The sequence below is a fragment of the Molossus molossus genome, unplaced genomic scaffold (genome assembly GCF_014108415.1).
Source record: "Molossus molossus isolate mMolMol1 unplaced genomic scaffold, mMolMol1.p scaffold_m16_p_3, whole genome shotgun sequence".
Lineage (NCBI taxonomy): Eukaryota > Metazoa > Chordata > Mammalia > Chiroptera > Molossidae > Molossus > Molossus molossus.
The window spans coordinates 54904195-54923438 of NW_023425366.1; the positions used below are offsets into that span (position 1 = coordinate 54904195).

Below are 19244 nucleotides of genomic sequence, written 5' to 3' on the forward strand. Positions count from 1 at the left end.
TAGGAGGCATTCCAAGATACTTGTCCTGAGTTTCTGGTTGGATGAGCAATGTGACATTTTATAACCAACGGAAGGAGAGTTCAGTTTCCATTCTTGTAACTTGAGTTCATTTTTCCTGCCTCCTTTACTTTATATTGGGAGGGAAGGGTGATTTATTATTTTTTTGTCGTGATTTCCAACAAGACTCCCATTTTAAAGCCAAAAGGAAGAGAGCAGTTTAATATTGAGTAATTTTCTCCTCGGGGACAACATGGGGATTTCTTATTTAATATGGAGCAGGGGAGGGCATTGTGAGATCGATAGTTCCAATTTTTCCCAAAATCTAGTGGCTATTTGAAATGATCATTTTATTCTTGCCTTATGTTTTCTTTTTCCACCCAGTGACTCCTTTTATAAGCTGTAGCCCCTGGGCCAACACAGACCCTCTTTGCTGGAGGACATTGATGGCATTTTCCCCGCTAGGCTTCTTTGAACTCAGTGCATTTTTCACAGGACAGTGTATCAGGTGAAATACTGTGCTTGGCAAAGCAGTCAAAGAAGGGTTCAAATAGCTTCAGAAACCATGTTTTAGTAGTTTGAAAGTTAGAACATTAAAAAACTGATGCATTGTTGGTACCAGTTTAATCATCCCCATTGGTTCTCAATTGCCCACCAGACTAAGTTTTACGCTGGCCCTGCAAGTCCCTCGCACAGTCTGATGCAGCGCGCCCAGCCTGACTGCCCAGCATTCCTGTGTGGTTCTTCTGGGGCCCCAGCTGGGGTGAGGGCTGCTGCTTCCTGGGTGCACACGGCCTGTGACTCACCTCTCAGATGCCACCTTCTCTTAAGTACTTGCTCCTCAACCAAACGCTGCAATCAGTTTGTGGATTCTCAAGGACACTTAACACTGCCAGGCTGATGTCACAGTTATTTGGGTCCATGTCATATGGCCTTGGAGATAGAAATGTTAATAAACATGTCTTAAACACCTGTTTCTTGGCAGCCTCTGGCTCAGTGCTGGGCACGTAGTAGGTGCTTATGAGTGTGTATTGCACTGAGCGTGTAGAGAAGTTGAAGAAATGAACCAAAGCTGGAGTCTTCTGTCAAAAATGTCTCTCTGACAGGTTGGTAAATGACAGCCTGTTGGCCAAGACCAGCTGCTGTTAGTTTTGGCAAGGCCCATGAGTTAAGAGTCCTTTCACATTTTAAAATTACTGAGAACAATCAAAAGAAGACTATTTCAGGACATATGAAAATCAAATTTTAGTGTTCATAAAGTTTTATTGGAGCCCAGCCACACCCATTTGTTTACATATCGTGTGTACCTCTTGTGGCTTCCCCACTCCCACGGTAGAGCTGAGCAGTCCCAGCAGTGATCATATGGCCCTCCAAACCTAAAATACTTACTGACACTTTGCTCTATAAGCTAAGATCTTTATGGAAATATTTGTTCTTGCTCTTTTCCCAATCTGCAATTGTGCTAGGAGCAAAAATGGTTACTATTTTACTGATTTGTTTTTTCCACTATTTACTATTTTGAAATTTCTTGAGCAGCAGCCCTGCATATGACAAGCTAGAAGTATTCAATTCCTGCCATCCTCAAGAACATTCAACAAAGATACTTTACGTGCATAAGTACTTGTAATGTGCGGGTAGGAGGAGGCTGGTGATGAGCAAGAGCAACAGTTTCTACCCTTGTGTTGCTAGTTCTAATGTTTTGAAAAATTAAATAACCTATAATATAAAGTATGATAATTGTTTTGATTGAGAAGTAAGAAGGTGCTCAGAGAACAGTGAGAATACCTTAGCTTGTCTGTGGGGCATCAGGGAAGGCTTCTTAGAGGAGGTGACATATTCCAGTGAGACCTGAAGCACAAGTAGGCATCATATCAGTGAAGAGTAGGGAGAATTTTACATGGACAGAAACAAACTTCTGTTTTAAGTCATTGTCATTTGTGAGTCTCTGTCATATGCATGGTAACCTATATTAAAATCAGTACATTCTCTGTACCAGAACAGACACTTCCTTAAGCAGTTGGCCGGACCTGTGGATTGGGCGTCAGAGCCACTGGATGAACCAACATTGGGAGGAGCGTTGAGCTCCCGGATAGAGGACTCTGGGTTGCTGGCTGCGTATTTCTTTTTCGAGAGGTTTTCTTTGGTTGGCCCCTAAATATCTCAAAAACATACAAGAACCAAAGGCCTATTACATGCGAGATAGCCCTGCAGTTTCTCGGACAAGTTACTCTCTGTGTGCTGACTGTTTATTCTGGAAGATTGTCTTGATCTTTGAGCTCTTTGACAAAACTCTCTTCTAGGACCTTGGTTTTGGGAGGGTTCCATTTAACAGCAGCTACAGGTTTTCAAGGTGATGAATTATTTCTGAGGCTTAGTGAGTTTGTTCTGCAAAGAGGTTGAGAAGACTTAGCTTTAGTGTCTCTTCTGACATCTGTCACCTACATCCCAGGTAACTCAGACATCCCAGCTGATTTTTAAAACCTGGACAATGTGGCCCTGGCCCAGTAGCTCAGTTGGTTAGAGCATCCTCCCAATAAGCGGGATCGATCCCCTGTCAGGGCACAGACAACAATCAACCAATGAGTGCATGGATGGGTGGAGCAGCAGGTTCTGGTTTCTCTCTCTATCTAAAATAAATAAAATAAATAAATAAATGAATGAATGAATGAATAAATAAAACCAGGACAGTCCAACGTCTTAGGAAAATTAACATTAGCTCTGTGAAACCTGGCTGGTGTGGCTCATTGGTTGAGAGTTGACCCATGCACCAAGAGGTCGCAGGTTCGATTCCTGGTCAGGACACATGCCCAGGTTGTGGGCCCAATACCCAGTGTGTGTGGGGGGGCATGCAAGAGGCAACCAGTCGATGTTCTCTCTCATCAATGTTTCGATCTCTCTCTCCCTCTTCCTTCCTCTCTCTCTAAAAAATCAATAAAGAAAAAAAAACAAAACAAAAAGAAAAACACAAAACATTAGCTCTGTGAAGAATTTTAGACCAGGACTAAATACCAGTTATTATTTTTACTTTAAAAATCAACAACAGCCTGTGCTCAGTATGGAGATGTGTTTTTTTCTTCCAGTAATTCATTCTTCATTCCAAATACTCACTTTGTCATGCAGAGGAGCCATGTAAATATGAAAAGCCAGCCCAATAAATTAGTCCATCTACTGATGAATATGTTTTCATTAACTGGACCCACTGTTGATTCATGAAAATCAATGAAAAGATGAAGACATGCTGGAATAATTGAGCAGATGTAAACCTCTCCATAACATGATTACTTCTTACTCCTGTCTCCAGGATGTACTAAATTTGTAATCTTAAGTGAGAAAGCTGTGTAGCAAACATTTGCCATTTTTCGTTGTCCAGCATCCAAATACCCTTTCTATTTTGGTGAGTCCAAGATGTGTGGAGGTCAAGATCCAGCTTTCTTCTCTGTAAGCTGGAGAGGAGCAGATAAGTCCCCTCCGGACCTGCCTGTGGGCCAAGGCTCAGCCAATCAGAGGCCCTCTGCTGAGACTCTGGATCTTCAGGGAGTGACAGGGATAGCCAGAGATCATTCAGGATGGCTGTGTGGGACTGAGCCTTGAGCAGATGGTAACAAGTGATGATGCCAAGGCCAGCACCTACCCTGATTGGTGGGATCTTGCCTGTGCCATGCATCCCTGAGTTCCTCTATCCAAGGCTAACTTTCCAGTTTTCCTGAAATTCTTTGAGACAGCTGGTATCCTTCCAATACATTTTTTTTTTCTCTGTAAAGTTAGCTGGTATTGGTTTTACAATTATCAAAAACACTGGCTGTTTCATAGTTTATGTGGGAATAAGATATATGACAGTATTCTGTACCTGGTCCAATTCTAGACTAGGAAGAATTAAATAGAGTTCACAACTGGCAGGAAAGCATATAGTCTACAAAGAACGTTGTGCTGTAGCGTGTTTGTTCAGTGCACTTAACGGCTGCTCACCCTGTCAGTGGACAAAGGACTCCTCAGGGAAAGGACACCCTCCAGGGCCTGACAGGAAGGCAGTGGTAGTTCAGAATTCAAAGAGGCCTTTGAAACCATCGCATCCAGACCCCTCATTTTACAAATAAGACAGTTTGAATAGAGGCTAGCTAAGTGATTGACCCTAAATTGCATAGCCAGTTAATGAAAGAGCAGGGATTATATTCAGACACCATTCCTGGAGAATTGTGGTATTTGGAGGAAAGGCAGGTGGGGTGGAAAAGGGGGTGGAACAGACAGACACCTCGTTTGCAGAACTGAGATAAAAAAGTGTCTGTTTGGTTCTTAGGCCCCGAAGTCACACAATCAGGTTGTGAGGTCAAAGTGTTGCCACCAAGAAAGTTTGACTAAGTGTTGAGATGCTGCTGGAATGCAGGCTTGGCTAAGGATTGGGTAGTTAGAGCCAGGGCCAGACCTGAGTTCTTCCTCTTGTCCCCAGGATTTGTGGACAAGGAGCCTACTTTTAATTAACCCTGTCGGTGCCCTGACTTGTGTGGCTCAGTGGGTTGGGTGTCATTCCTTGTACCAAAAGGTTGTGGATTCCAGTCCTGGTCAGGGCACATGCCCGGGTTGCAGGCTTGAACCCCAGTAGGGGCTGTGCAGGAGGCAGCCAATTGATGATTTGCACTCATATTGATGTTTTTCTCTCTCCCTCTCCCTTCTCTCTCTAAAACAATCAATTAAAACAAACAAACAAACACAACCCTGTTGGTCCTTGTCACCTTTTTAAACCTCTCATGAATTCAGCGTTAACTTCTGGAATATTGGTCCTCTCTTCCTTGGGTCTGGATGTTGACATGCCAAGAAGAATCTTGTTTCCATTGGACTTCTCACCAATCAGTGAGGCTACCTGGTCATTGGGTAGAATTATTACTTCAGTTTGAGGTGTTTGCTTTATACTTTGGGCAGATAATAGTTACATACTGCCTGCCCCCCCCCCCCCCCCCCGCAGAGAGCTAATAAATCATTTGGAAGAATGGAATTTGACTCATTTAGGCTTGAAAATAGATGTATAAAATAAAACGACTTTTTCAGGCATCACTGCTATGCAGCATACTCTAATGTTACATTATTGACAGATGGGATGTGTCAAAAGTACTAATGTACTTCAGGATAACTCATCTCTCCTGCATGCTAATGCCATTTAGAGTTGTTTTTTTACCATTTGATTGATGCCCAATATACTATTTTTTTAAAGTTATGATACTAGATGAGCAAAGGATCTGCAGTAAAAAGAAAAGCAAGAGAAAAAACCTATCTCTAAGCCAGGCTGGTGACTATGTAGGGAAGGGGTGGGGTGGGGGGTGGGGGTGGGGACTGGGGAGTAGGTTCCAGCACAGAGAAGAGTAGAGAATCCAGGCAAAGCTGGGACAAGCCTTAGTGGGAAAAGTTCAGCATATACTCCAGGAAAAAGGAGCCTTTAACCAAGAACCTTTCCTACAGGGCTGAGGTTGTAGCTCCTACTTATCAAATAAGTAGAAGGAAGAAAGAAAACTTAGAAGTGATGATCTGGTTAAGATACAATACCAAAAAAATATTTATAATACTTGAAAATATTTGGTGAGTGTTTTTACATAGTAGTATGATAAAATAGCTAATTATTATATTCTATATTAAAGTAATGCTTAAGTGATAACTGATCATTGTATAATAGGATAATTTGGTGGTTTATGGATTTAAGTCAGGGATGTTCTGTGTCTTAAAGAATGGGGAGGTTAAGATCTAGAAAATTAAGAATGTCATTTTCAGTTTTGCTTTCAATTCAAAGGAAATCATTTTTTTTTTTTATCCTCACCCGAGGATATTTTCCATTTTTTTGTACAGATAGAGTGGGAGGGAGAGAGAGGAAGGAGAGAGAGAGAGAAACATCGACGTGAAGGGACACATCGAGTGGCTGCCACCCACACGACCAACCAGGGCCGGGGACAAACTGCAACCGAGGTACGTGCCCTTAGCGGGAACCGAACCCGGATCTCTCCGGACCGCAGGCCGACACTCTAACCGCTGAGCCAAACTGGCCAGGGCCAAAGGAAATCATTTTAAGCATGAAATGTTAAGATGGATTATGAGGCCTTCATATTAAAATTCAAATCTCTAAGTTCTGTGGAAAAATACCTATGTGTCAAGGCTTCTTGGAAAAGAAAACCACTTTTTTTGTTGTTGTTGTTTAAAAACTCTTTGTTGTGGCTGAATTTTAAGTGTTCCTTGATCCCAGTTAAGATTGATTACGCTCATGACTATGTAAAAAGAGTTCACCCAGGGTATTACCCAAGCCACATTCTGTGCAGGCAGTTTTCAAAATCTTATGCAAGGCAACAACTGAAAAGTAGTTTGAAAAGAACAGGGAGACGTTTCCTATATCCTAATAGACTCTGGCTTCCATCCTGACTAGTATTCAGCAGGGAGTAAATCTGGGTGGGTGGAGTCATTGTCACTACTGGTCAAATTCTTGGAGATGAATACATTCCTTCCTCTGATCCTTTGCTTGCTCATCATGCTCTTTCCTGCCCCATCTTCCCCTTTTGCTTTTCTAAATCTTGCACCTCCTTGGAAACCCAGCTCACTTCCTCCATGGAGCTTTTGCTGACCATTCCAACTACTATGGACTAGCCTTGTAGTGAGTCCCTGTAATGTGTATATGGACACAGTCACTTACTCCTTAGTTTGCATGTAGACTTTTAAAAATATTTTTTCTTTATTGATTTTAGAGAGAGAGGAAGAAAGAGGGAGAGAGAGATAGAAACATCAGTGAGAGAGAACATCAATTTGCTGCCTCCTGCATGTCCCCCACGGGGATCAGGCCCACAACCTGGGCGTGTGCCCTGACCGGGAATTGAACCGGTGACCTCTTGGTGCATAGGTCGACATTCAACCAGTGAGCCACATTGGCCAGGCAGCATGTAGACTTTTAAAAAATATGCCTTGTCTTCTTAGCTCAGTTCTCGGCTCTTAAAAGTCCAGAGTCATGTCTCTGAGCTCTGAATCGCTGACTGTGCCACCCCAACACAGGCAGTGAATACTGGGTGACTGATCACCAGCCCTATGAAGCATGATGGCTCATGTTAAACTCTGCAGAGAGAAGAAACCAGCATATGGAGAAGAGGGCCACCCTCAGATTTCCAAGTCCAGATTAGTCTGAGGCTCATACTGGGATTCCTGAGATAACCCCATAGCCTCAAAATAATTGCCCCCTTAGCTTCTTCAGCCAGCACGGAAAGGCTTCTGTGACTTGGTATAAAGACACGTGGACCTGACAAAATTAAATGAGATCTTGGAGGGTAGTTCTAAAAGGAAATGTGCAACTTCTCAGATCACCTTTGACAGTATCAACTAATTGGAACAGATTTTATAAAGAGCTTTTGAGTGTAGGCATGATTCTAGGAATGTGAGCAAAGCGGATGTTTTTGGTGCCCCATGTCACATTCCCTCGGACCACGTCTAATTTCAACAAGGCCCCCATTACTTTAGAGTGACCTTGAGAATTCACTTTTAAAGACTTTTTGTTCTTTCCTACTTTAGTCTTCTATTTCTGCTTCCTAGGATCTTATCCCAAAGAAACTACCTGTTCCCAGACTTTGCCTAGGAGCTTGAACTGAGACAGATACATAGGCTATGATATTTGCCTACAGGGTTCTTATAAGTTTAGATAGAGTATTTGGACATAGATTCTTAGAAAACAATAAAATGAAATGAAAAGATATATTTTAATTAATGGACACAAAAGTAGTATAGATTCTACTGCATTATGGTTAATATAGATTTTATTAAATTTTAGTAATTATTCTTCCAACTCTGATACCCCTTACTAGGAAGATTTGGTACTTCCAGAATTATTTATGTTTTGATACTTTATTAATCTCATATCTCGCTGAAGCATTCTGTTTTCAGCTAAGCATGAAGAGGTGAGATTGGGTACATTTTGTACTATATTCTTAGTGATCTGTAATTACATCCTGACATTTAAATGATAGTCTATTCAACTTTACACAATTTAAACATCCCTTAACATTTTATTTTTCCTAATATGAAATGGAACATGTAGGTCTTGACAAAATTATCTTGAAACATGTCATGGGAGTAAACAAAATAAATTAAATTTATTATTTTGTACTTGGGGCCAATATTTTAAAGGAAAAAGAGAAGGAACTTAATATTTTAATTGCAAACTAATATAACAATACTAAGAAAAATTATGAGTGAATAAAAACATCAATGGAATCATGCTATCAAAATTTCTTATTTTAGTTTAAAAAATTTTTATGATTGGCTATATTACAGAAATATTTTTAATAATTGTAACATTCATGAAATTTTGTATTCAGTCCATTATTGAGCAAATTTTGGAGCTTTAAGAAGTTTTGTGGTACATTTACTCAATGGAATACTATGCAGCTGTGAGAAAGAAAAATCTCTTACCCTTTGAGATGACATGGAGAGACCTGGAAAGTATTATGCTAAGCAAAATAAGCCAGTCAGAGAAAGACAAGTACCATATGATTTCACTTATTTATAGAACATAATTAACAAAATAAGCTGTCGACCAAAATAGATCCAGAGACATGGAAGTAGGGAACAGACTGACAAACTTCAGAGGGAAGGGGGGGTGGAGTGGGAAGAGATAAACCAAATAATTTATATGCATATATATATACATATAACCAATTGACTCAGACAATAATTTGGGGAAGGCAGGAGGAGGTGGGAGTGGGGAGAAGGGGTCAATGGGGGAAAAAGGGGGAATATCTGTAATACTTTGAATAATAAAGATAAATAAAAAATAAACAGGTGTGATGATAGATTTAAAAAAGAAGTTAAAGATTCCAAAATGGCGGTGGAGTGAACGGAAGCTACACAGACCGTCTCCCAGGACCAAACTGGAATTACAACGATAACACAGATAAATCGACGGGAAAAAGCAACAGAAAAGCAGCTTGCGAGGACCATACAACGAGGGACACTGACTCCATCCCGGTAGGCTTGCGAAGGCGCGAGACGGGGGCTGGGAGCCCACGGTCGGCAGGTCGGCAGCTCAGCAGCGGCCTTAGCTGGGAGCGGCGCCCTCGGGTCACACTCCCAGGCGGCTCCAGAGCGCAGAGCAGGGACAGAGGCTGAAACAGCCACAGCCACTCACCTTGGGCTCCGGCAGAGGGAGGGCTGACTGGATTGGAGCTGTGTGGGGACACTCGGGATTTGGAGGGCGCTCAGAGCTTTTGCTGAGTTGCGGCCACGCAGAATAGTGGCCATCTTGCTCCTTCCCAGAGCTCTGGGGAGAGGCAGCAGCCCCTCCCTCGGAGATCCAACCCCACCCTGTGGGCCATTGAAATGCAAACTGAGGCTCATTAACAACCAGCATCTGCCCCACCCTCGGGAAATCGCCTTATGCTGAGCACCTGAGGGAGTTTTTCAATCAACTGACAACCCAAACTCTTCAAGTAACTGGGACTGCTAGCCTCTGGGCAAAAAGCTAAAGGATAACAGTACCATCCCTGGTCTAGCAACTCTAACCAGGAAAGTAAGACTTGACAGTGGTGTTTAACGTGGGTCCTCCCTTGCTCATCTAAACCCAGGAAAGGGAGCCACAAACAGCAGAACACCGATACCCACAGGGAAAAGTTGGCAGGCTCCAAAGCCCACTGTGATAGCCAAAATGGTGAAACACAGAAACAAAAGCCAAATGAAAGAACATGAGACCTCCACCGAAGATGATATCAATGTGGAGCAGTTAGGCATGTTAACAGAGCTAGAACTCAGAGCCATGATTTTGAGGAAGCTCAATAGCATGAGTAAGGACATAGAGATGCTGAAAATAAAGCAATTGGAAATTAAAAACCACCAGGAAGAGATCAAGAGTGATATATCAGAAATAAAGAACACATTGGAAGGTCTAAAGAGCAGGGTAGAGGAAGCTGAGGACCGGATCAGCAAATTAGAAGACAGGGTAGAAAAAAAACAAATCAATCAGAAAACCAAAAAGAAAAAATGATTAAAAAACAGGAAGACAGCTTAAGAGAACTGTGGGACAACTGGAAACGTAATAATATTCGCATCATAGGAGTCCCGGAAGAAGAAGAAAATGAGCAAGGGTTAGAGAATATATTCAAAGAAATAGTGACAGAAAACTTCCCTAATTTGGTGAAGGAAGAAGTCATTCAAGTTCAAGAAGCACAGAGAGCTCCAAGTAAGAAGAACCCAAACAGGCCCACACCAAGACACATAGTAATTAAAATAGCCAAAGATTAAAGACAAAGAGAGAATCCTAAAAGCAGCAAGAGATAAGCAACAGGTTACCTACAAAGGAAACCCCATAAGGCTCTAAGCTGACTTCTCACAAGAAACACTACAGGCCAGAAGGGAATGGCATGAAATAATCAAGATCTTGAAAAACATGGATCTGAATCCAAGACTACTCTACCCAGCAAGGCTGTCATTCAAAATAGAAGGTCAAATAAAGAGCTTCCCAGACAAAAAAAGGCTAAGGGAATACATTAGTACCAAACCAGCACTACAGGAAATGTTAAAAGGACTGCTGTAATTAGTAGAAGAAACAGGAAGAAAAATATAACCAAACTAAACAAAAATGGCAATAAATAAGTACATATCAATAATCACCTTAAATGTAAATGGACTGAATGCTCCGATAAAAAGACACAGAGTAGCTGATTGGATAAGAAAGCATGACTCATCTATATGTTGTTTACAACAGAGCCACCTCACAACAAAAGACTCACATAGGTTGAAAGTGAAGGGATAGAAAAAAATTTTCCAAGCAAACAGAAAGCAAAAAAAAGCTGGGGTAGCAATACTCATATCTGATAAAATAGATTTCAAAATGAAGACCATAACTAGAGACAAAGAGGATCTATCCAACAGGAAGATATAACCTTGATAAACATATATGCACCCAATATAGGAGCACCAAAATATATTAAAAATCTTCTGAAGGACTTCCAAGGAGAAATCGACAGCAATACAATCATAGCAGAGGACTTCAACACCCCGTTGACACCACTGGATAGATCCTCTAGACAAAAAATTAGCAAGGAAGCAGAGACTCTAAATGAAACACTAGACCAAATGGATTTATAGATATCTACAGAGAATTACACCCCAAAACTACAGAATTCACATTCTTCTCAAGTGCACATGGGACATTCTCAAAGATAGACCACATGATAGGACACAAACTAAATCTCTACAAGTTCAAAAAGATTGAAATCATACCAAGCATCTTCTCAGATCACAATGGCATGAAACTAGAAATCAACTGCAACAAAAACATGCAAAGACATTTGAACACATGGAGGCTAAATAGCATGTTATTAAACAATGAATGGGTTACTGAGGAGATCAAGGAAGAAATTAAAAACTTCCTGGAAACCAATAAAAATGAACACACAACATTACAAATCTATGGGATGCAGCAAAAGCAGTTCTGAGAGGGAAGTTCATAGCACTACAGGCCTACCTCAAGAAACAAGAAAAATTTCTAATTGACTGTCTAACCTCACAACTTAAAGTATTAGAAAGCAAACAAAAAGAAAACCCCAGAGCAAGTAGAAGGAAGGAAATAGTAAAGATCAGAGCAGAAATAAATGACATAGAGACCAAAAAACAATTCAAAGGATCAATGAAACAAAGAGCTGGTTTTTTTAAAAGATAAACAAGATTGATGGACCCTTAGACTCACCAAGAAACAAAGAGAGAGAACCCAAATGCACAAAATCAGAAATGAAAGAGGAGAAGTAACAACTGACACCACAGAAATACAAAAGATCATTAACAGCTACTATGAACAATTATATGGCAACGGATTCGACAATCTAAGCGAAATGGACAAATTTTAGAAACACACAGTCTCCCAAAACTGGACCAGGAAGAGATAGAAAACTTTTTTTTTTTTTTTTTATCCTCACCCGAGGACATTTTTCCATTTTTTGTTCAGGTAGAGTGGGAGGGAGAGAGAGGAACAGAGAGAGAGAGAGAAACATCGATGTGAAAGGAACACATCGAGTGGCTGCCACCCGTACAACCGACCAGGGCCGGGGACAAACTGCAACCGAAGTACGTGCCCTTAGCGGGAACCGAACCCGGGTCTCTCAGGACCGCAGGCCGACGCTCCAACCGCTGAACCAAACAGGCCAGGGCGAAAACTTGAACAGACCAATAACAACTAAGGAAATTGAAGAGGTAATCAAGACTCTCCCAGCAAACAAAAGCCCAGGCCATGATGGCTTCACGGGGGAGTTTTAGCGAACATTCAAAAAAGAACTAACACCCATTCTCCTCAAACTATTTCAAAAAATTCAAGAAGAAGGAGGACTTCCAAACTCGTTTTATGAAGCCAGCATAATTCTAATTCCAAAACAAGAAAAAGACACTACAAAGAAAGAAAACTACAGGCCAATATCTCTGATGAACATAGATGCCAAAATTCTGAACAAAATACTAGCAAATCGGATCCAGCAATACATCAAAAAAATGAAGAATAAAAACCACATGATTATATCAATAGACGCTGAAAAAGCATTCGACAAAATCCAGCATCCATTTCTTTTTTTTTTTTTTTTTTAATCCTCACCCGAGGATATTTTTCCATTTTTTGTACAGATAGAGTGGGAGGGAGAGAGAGGAAGGGAGAGAGAGAGAGAAACATCGATGTGAAGAGACACATCGAGTGGCTGCTACCCGCACGACCAACCAGGGCCGGGGACAAACTGCAACCGAAGTACGTGCCCTTAGCGGGAACCGAACCCGGGTCTCTCCGGACCGCAGGCCGATGCTCTAACCACTGAGCCAAACTGGCCAGGGCCAGCATCCATTTCTGATAAAAAGGCTCAGCAATGTGGGAATAGAGGGATCATATCTCGACATAATAAAGGCCATATAAGAAAGACCTACAGCCAACATCATACTCAATGGGCAGAAACTAAAAACATTTCCCTTAAGAACAGGAACAAGACAGGGATGTCCACTTTTGCCACTCTTATTTAACATTGTACTGGAAGTCTTAGCCACAGCAGTCAGACATGAAGAAAAAATAAAAGAGATCCAAATTGGAAAGGAGGAAGGAAGTGAAATTGTCATTATTTGCAGACAACATGATATTATACATAGAAAACCCTAAAGACTCCATCAAAAATCTACTAGACTTAATAAATAAATTTGGCAAAGTAGCAGGATACAAAATTAACGTCAAGAAATCGACGGCATTCTTATACACCAATGATGAACTCACAGAAAGAGAAACTGAAAAAACAATCCCATTTACCATCATGGCAAAAAAATTCAGATACCTAGGAATAAACTTAACCAAAGAAGTAAAGGACCTATTCACAGAAAACTACAGGACATTGAAAAAAGAAATAGAAGAAGATATAAAAAAGTGGAAGCACATACCTTATTCATGGATTGGAAGAATTAACATCATTAAAATGTCCATATTACCCAAAGCAATCTATAGATTCAATGTAATCCCCATCAAAATACCAATGACATATTTCACAGAACTAGAACAAATACTTCAAAAGTTCATATGGAACCAAAAAAGACCCCGAATAGCCACAGCAATTTTGAAAAAGAAGGACAAAGTAGGTGGGATCACAATACCAGATATCAGGTTATACTACAAAGCGACTGTAATCAAAACAGCCTGATACTGGCACAAGAACAGGCATATGGACCAGTGGAACAGACTAGAGAACTCAGAAATGGATCCAAGGCAATATGCTTAATTAATATTTGACAAGGGTGGCAAGAGCATACAGTGGAGTAAAGACAGCCTCTTTAATAAATGGTGTTGGGAAAATTGGACAGCTACATGCAAAAAAAATGAAACTAGACCATCAACTTACACCATACACAAAAATAAACTCAAAATGGATAAAAGACTTAAACGTGGCCCGTGAATCCATAAAAATTCTAGAAGAAAATGTAGGCAACAAAATTTCCGACATCCTATGCAGCAGAATATTCACTGATACATCACCTAAGGCAACAGAAACAAAGGAAAAAATGAACACATGGGACTACATCAAACTCAAAAGCTTCTGCACAGCAAAAGAAACAACCATCAAAATAGAAAGGCAACCCACTGTATGGGAGAACATCATTGCCAATTATACATCAGATAAGGGGTTAATTTCCAAAATATATAGAGTACTCATACAACTCAACAAGAGAAAGACAAAGAACCCAATTTAAAAATGGGCAGAGGAGCTGAATAGACACCTCTCCAAACAGGACATACAAATGGCCAAGAGACATATGAAGAAATGCTCAACATCACTAATCATCCGAGAGATGCAAATTAAAACAACAATGAGGTATCACCTCACACATGTCAGAATGGCCGCCATTAACAAATCATCAAACAAGTGTTGGCGAGGGTGTGGAGAAAAGGGGACTCTAGTGCACTGCTGGTGGGAATGCAGACTGGTGCAGCCACTACGGAAAACACTATGATGTTAACTCAAAAAATTAAAAATTGAACTTCTATTTGACGCAGTGATCCCGCTTCTAGGAATATACCCTAAGAAGCCTGAAACACCAATCAGAAAGATATATGTACCCCCATGTTCATAGCAGCACTATTTACAATCTCTAAGATATGGAAACAGCCCAAGTGTCCATCAGTAGATGAATGGATAAAAAAGCAGTGGTACATATACACAATGGAGTACTATGCAGGTGTAAGAAAGAAAGATCTCTTATCCTTTGAGACCACATGGAGGGACCTGAAAAGTATTATCCTAAGTGAAACAAGCCAAGCAGAAAAAGACAAATACCACATGATCTCACTTATATATGGAATATAATGACTATAACAGTCTGAGGAATAGGGTAGAGCCAGAAACACTGAAGTAGGGTACAGACTGACAACCCTCAGAAGAGGGGGTGGTGGGAGGTGGGAAGAGATAAACCACAGAACTTATATGCATCTAGGCATAACCAATGGAAATGGACAACAAAGCTGGGGACGGGGCAGGGGGGATGGGGAGGAGGGTGTCAATGGGGTAAAAAAGGAGAAACATTTGTAACTAATAAAATAAAAAAATAAAAAAAAAGAAACATAAAAAACAAAACAAAATAAAACAAAAAAAGAAGAAGTTATTTTGAGACATTTGCTAGTCACATGTAGTATTCCGGAATTATATCCACGGGATAGGGTTCTAAAGGAAGGTTATTTTCCTGGTTCCCTTTCTCAAGTCACTACTTTGTCTTCTAGCCTTGTTCAGATCAGGAAACCTTGGTTGCCATATTTATGAAAGAGGTCACTACAGAATTCCCTAAAATAATCAAGTTTTAAAAATGTTTTTAGATTTTTAAACTTTTTGAAATATGTCTTATGAAAACAGGGCACTGTTTGAATTTGCATTTCAGAATCTGGGCAAGACCTTTCTTTAATGATACATTTTGATCTGTACTTTCTCCCAAGCCCTATGCCAGTAAGGTTTGTCTTCGGAGACAACAATAATGGGCCTCACTGGGGGTCTTTCACATTTAATTTTGCTGTACTTTCAGTGGTGGGACCTTTTACTATGAACCCTCCTGTTCTTCAGTTCTAGGACTTTTTCTTTAATTATTTCTTTGACAATTTATTTGTTTTGATTTTCTTAAAAAAATTTTTTTTCTTTATTGATTTTAGAAAGAGAGGAAGGGAGAGGAAGAGAGAGATGGAAACATCAATGAGAGAGATCATCGATTGGCCGCCTCCTGCATGCCCCCTACTGGGGATCAGGCCCACAACCTGGGCATGTGCTCTGACTGGGAATTGAACCAGCGACCTCTTGGTGCATGGGTCGATGCTCAACCACTGAGCCACACCGGCCAGGCTATTTGTTTCTATTTTCTCTGTTTTTCTGGGTCTTCTGTTTTTAGCATGTGAATAGTTTTGGAATAATTACATACTTTCTCTCCTATTTTCATCTTTGTCTTTTTGTTCCACTTTTGGTAAGATTTCCTCAACTTTATCTTTCACTTCATAAGTGATTTTTTCATTACTAACATTGTATTTTATTTTTTTATTTAAATATGGAATGATTCAATGAATTTGTGTGTCATCCTTCAGGGGCCATGCTAATCCTCTCTGTATCGTTCCAATTTTAGTATATGTGCTGCTGAGGGGAGCACTTTTTAAAAAAATCCTCACCCAACGATATTTTTCCATTCATCTTCAGATAGAGTGGGAGGAAGAGAAGGGGAGAAAAACATTGATGTGAGAGAGACACATCGATTGGTTGCCTCCCGCACGACCTGGCCCTTGACTGGAATCGAACTTGCAACTCTTTGGTCCACGGGTCAACATTCTAACCACTGATCCAAACCGGCCAGGGCACTATCTCATTTGAATTAATTAATTTTAACAACTGAGATTTATGGAAAATATCAAAAGTATTTCATATATATATAGTTGTCAACAGAATTCAGGCATCTCAGTAATATAGTACAAAGGGTTTATCAAGCAGTGCACTGAATGAAGTATGCTTTTAAGGACACTGAGCACAGCCGTGGTACATTAATCAATGGTTTCTTAAAAAAGTTTTTTGGTGAGATCTAACATTTCCAAGAACTCTTTCTTGGTATCTAAATAGTCTTTTTTTGCCCTAGCTGGTTTTGTTCAGTGGTTAGAGCATTGGCCTGTGAACCGGCTGTTACTAGGAAAAGAGCAAAGGGATATTGGATGGCCCAAAAATAACAAATACGCTTAGTGTAACCTGGCACAGGGGTTTCCTATGAAACAGGCTGGCCTGGAGGTCAAAAAGCCAGTGCCTGAGTTCCTACAGTGACCGGTCACTCACAATTTCAGGGCAACCCAATCTATCCCCAGACAACCTGCTTTTTAAGAAAGTCTTGTTTTATAAAAAAAGAAACAACAACAACAAAGAAAGTCTTGTTTTATGACAAAATCTACCTTCCTTTAGCAGTGACCCATGACCCTAGCTCTGCCCTTGAGTGTACCCTTGAGTTATGTGAAGGCAGCTCTCATGCTACCAGGTCTTTGTTTTCAGACTCATTATCGCCTGTTGCTATGGCTATTTCTAATCCAAAAGAACTTCGAGTCCTGTCTCCATCTTAGACCCTCTTTTTCCTTGGTTACAGCACAAGTAGCCTAGATCACAGAGCACCATTGCTTAGTACTTTTAGGTTGATTCACTTTAGTATCTGAATATGGAAAGAGTTCATTTAGCCACTCACTATGTATTGAGCTTCTACTACAATAATTCTTAAAACTTTGTTGCACATTAGAATCACTAGGAAAACTTAAAAATGTCCATGCCCTGTCCACACCCAGACTAACACTGGAGCCTCTGGAATGAGGGGGTGGGATTCTGGCACCAGTATTTTTTAAAGCTCCCCAGGGTATACTCACGTACAGCCAGAGTGGAGAACAACGGCTCTACATGTGACAGATCTCTTTAAAACAGGACCTCAGTGGTTAAAGGTTTCCTCAAGGTATGTTTTTTAGAAAATGAATTTGAGGCCTATCTCTATTGTTTGCCTCTGGCTAACTTTGTTCGCTTTCTGTATGGGATAATTCATCAAGTCACATCAGAGAAAGCAACCTGGGGCAAAATGGCATAATTATTAAGGTTTCTGATAAAAGTGCTTATATTAATTCTAGGTAAAACCTTGCCTTTATGTAATTTTTTCAGTTTGGCTGATTACTCCCAGAGGACAGAGTCTGAGCTTACTTCACTGACCTCATACAGCATCGAGAGTAGCGTTATGTTCTGGTGGGACCTAGTCTTATCTTTTGTGACTATGAATTAAAGGCCATCTGTGAAGCTGCTGAGTTTTATAGAAAAGCTTTCATTTACATTGACATTTATCTTGTAATGTGGCCATAGAAAAAATTCTGAAACATTTGCAGAACAAAGGTTAAGGCCAGTCTTGCTCAGTGTAATGTTTAGACAGCATAAATCTGCACAAAAGAGGGTTCACATTTATTATTTATGTTCAACTACAGTGTCTATTATGTGTCATAAAATCTCATGTTGAGTAAAGTAGATTTACTGAGGAAAAAGGGAAAGGAGGGAGGTTGAGAATAAGGGAGAAAGTCTAATGACTCTTTGTAGGAGCCTTTGAATGTTTCCCGACTTTCCAACTTCAGAACGTTTTCCCCAATTTTTATCTTGAATATTTTCAAACATACGGAAAAGTTGAAAGGATATTGCAGTGACATCTGTATGTCCTTTTGCATCCTGAAGACCCGAGAACCAGGAGAGCTGACAGTGGAGTTCTTGTTCAGAAGCCGGCAGGCTTGAGACCCAGGAAGAACTGATGCTTCAGTGAGAGTCTGAAGGCAGGAAAAAAGCTGATGTCCCAGTTTGAAGGTAGTCATGCAGGAAGAATATTTTTACTTGGGGAAAAAATAGCCTTTTTGTTCGATTCAGGCCTTCAACTGATTGGATGTGGCCCACCCACATTAGGAGGACAATCTGCTTTACTCGGGTCTACCTACTTAAATGTTCATCCTTTCCAAAAACACCCTTACTGAAACATCCGGAATAATGTTTGTGCACACTGTGGCCCAGTTAAGTTGACAAGTAAAATTAAACATCATACCTTGTAGTATTAGATTTCTGTTGTTGCACAAAAGTATTATCACAAACTTTGCATCTTAAAACAACACATATATATTTTCACACAGTCTCTGTGAGTCAGAAACCTGATCATGGCTTAGCTGGGTTCTGCTCTGAGGGTCTCACAAGGCTGCACAAAGTGTTGACCAGCACATGGTCTCACCTGGGGTGTGACTGGGGAAGGATCTGCTTCTAAGCTCGCTCAGGTTGTTGGCAGGATTCAGTTCTTCAGTTTGCTGGCTGTCAGCTGGAAGGCGTTCTCAGCTCCTAGAGGCCACCTCAGTCCCTCGCCAGGTACTTGCTTGCCTAAACGTCAATCTCTGTGTTTTCTCTTAATATTCTCTATGAACTATGCAGGATTTATCAGAGGAAACGTGATGACTTTCCCTGAGTCCTTTTCTACTAAAAAACTGCAATATGTGAAATGTCTGCTTTCTTAAAAAAAATTTTTTTCTTTATTGATTTTAGAGAGAAAGGGAGAGGGAGAGATAGAAACATCGATGAGAGAGAATGTCGATTGGCCGCCTCCTGCATGCCTCCACTGGGGATTGGGCTCACAACCTGGGCATGTGCCCTGACCCGGAATCAAACCAGCAACTCTTGGTGCATGGGTCAATGCTCAACCACTGAGCCACACTAGCCGGGTGTGGCTACTTTCAT

At 40.7% G+C, this 19244-nt stretch overlaps 1 non-coding gene across 1 annotated transcript; it reads right to left on the reverse strand.

The window, feature by feature from the left end:
• Positions 1 to 16026: 16026 nt before the first annotated feature.
• LOC118642963 lies at positions 16027 to 16131 on the reverse strand. The gene has a single exon (XR_004961871.1). It is a non-coding gene; the product is annotated as a U6 spliceosomal RNA (small nuclear RNA).
• Between the last annotated feature and the right edge of the window lie 3113 nt (positions 16132 to 19244).